This window comes from Carya illinoinensis, chromosome 2 (assembly GCF_018687715.1).
Source record: "Carya illinoinensis cultivar Pawnee chromosome 2, C.illinoinensisPawnee_v1, whole genome shotgun sequence".
Classification (NCBI taxonomy): Eukaryota; Viridiplantae; Streptophyta; class Magnoliopsida; order Fagales; family Juglandaceae; genus Carya; species Carya illinoinensis.
In genome coordinates this window covers 1,301,569-1,303,941 of record NC_056753.1, presented here as the reverse complement: position 1 = coordinate 1,303,941, position 2,373 = coordinate 1,301,569, and positions in this window count along the sequence as shown.

Below are 2,373 nucleotides of genomic sequence, written 5' to 3'. Positions count from 1 at the left end.
TTTCCTTTTCAATGACTGTACCAATGGCAAGGACTGCGGCATCCTTGATTTCCTGTGCACCAAATGGGAGTTTGACCTCGATGGTGGTGTCGACTAAAACCCAGCCAAACTATATTTCAACCCATAGATCTTTCTCAATCCAATTTCTCTACGTCTCTTCGAAGAGAAAATCTGAAAAAAAATTATAGTTATACCTAAAGAATCTCCGTCTCTCTCCACTTTTATCAAATCTCATCTCTCTTTACAAGTGTGCCATCTCCATCGATTGTCATGGCTACAAACAAGAAGATCAAGATTAGAATCAATAGGCGTGTAAGCATCGATCGTTTGGCTGCCAGGGTTGTTTTTCAGAGAAACAATGTTGAACTCATCACTAATAACAAACCCATCATCGCCACTAACTACAGGACTTATATGTTCAAGTACGACACTGTTCATGGCCATTGGAAGTACCACAACATCAAGGTCAAGAACTCTAGCACCTTTCTCATTGGTGAGAAGCCTATCATTATTTTCAGCATCAGGAACCAAGGGAACCCATAGGGAAAGACGGGAGCTGAGCTGAGTATATCTTAGAGCCTACTTGTGTCTTCACAGACAAGGAAAAGGCCCTTAGCAAGGATGCACCCATATTGTTGTAGGTGTGAATGAGAAGAAACTTATGCCCTAGCTTGACATTGTTTCTAATGCTAGTTGCACCACCAAAATTGAAAATAATTACTTGCTTGAATTCTATATGGATGATCTACCTTCATGTTGATGCTTTGCATTGGGATGAGAATGGTGAGAAGCATTTCCAACTTAAGAAATGTTTTGCTCCTCATTTGCTTGATGTATTGCCATTTAAGGGTGGTTTTTAGCCCTTTGATAGAAGAATAGAAATAAATCATATGGACATAAATTGTAAGAGCCAATAGAACACGATAATGGAAAAGAGATTCATGATCAATCTCTTTGTTACGATTGTATTTGCCTAAGGGTTTTGCGGTACAAAAATAGCCAATTGCCTTGACCTTCTAAATGCTGGGCAGTATTTCCAAGGAAAATATGGGGGTGAAGTAGGTTGTATGATTAATGAAAGTCTTGGGGTCTTTGTTGGGATACCAAATGTTGTTAAGGTGTGGAACACTCAAACTCCTACTGAGCTGAGTCTAAGCGGGTCTGTAGGACAAGTTTATGCCTTGTTTGCGTGTAGTGATTTGCTCTTGGCTGGTATCAATTGTTTTGAACTAGTTGCATCCTTAAAAGGTCATATCCTCGGAGTTGTTGCTCTAGTAGTTAGAGTTAATAGACTCTATTATGGGTCCATGGATTGTACTATAACAGTCTGGAACCTTGAAACTTTACCGTGTATACAAACACTTAAGAGGCCATTTGTATTGAGAGACACTTTTAACATATCTCATATCATTATTATAATTTTTTCAAATTTCCACACAAACATAATAAATAATTCAACTTTTTCAAATATTCATTAGACCAGACATTAAAGGTGTAGGTTGCTACAAAGAGTGGAAATTTGGAAGTCACATGCACTCACGATGAAAAATATGGCCTACTTACCCTCTGACCTTTGTGAGATGCGTGGTTTGGAAGTTAAGCCAATTTTGTTATGCTCTTCCAATTATAACTCTATCCATGTATATGATTTACCATTATTTATTAAAAGGGGTAAAATCCTTGCTAAACAAGAGATTCGAGCAATTTAGATTTAGGTTCTGAATATTGTGCTGTACCGACCAGTATTTATCATGCCAAAATAGTAATTGGCATGGGAGAGGTAAGTGTTTCGTACCGGGTCAAATATCAACCGTATCGGTGCGTTTTGATCAATACCAATTGGTTTTTGGTATACAAGCTGAAATTAATGTATTTTTATAATTAATGTAAAAATATTGACTTTTTCGTAATTTGCACTCCAATTCTCACATTTGAAGATTATTTTCTTAACTTTTTTTAATCTCATTTTCTCGAGATCTAAAAATCAAATCCTTACTCCATTTTTTCTGATGAAGATGAGTGATTATTTTTTTACTAATTGGATTGATAAATTAGAAGTATTAAAACACATATTAAGACTTGTATTGATATTATTTTTAAATATAAGTTATACATATATAATTTATTTATTTTTATATAGACTATCTCGAAAAGGTAGCTATATCGAAATATTTCGTTCTAGTGCTTTAACTGAAACGGTATTCAAAACTTTAATTTAGTGGCCTGTTTTTTATGGGTATTGATGCAAGGCAATTTAAAATGGAAGGTTTGGTCGATAAAACTAAGGTTGTGATGATAAGTGGCCACCCAATTAAAAACGGAAGAGTTCAACCTTAACCTCCTCCATCAACTCAATGGTTTGGTTCAAAACCA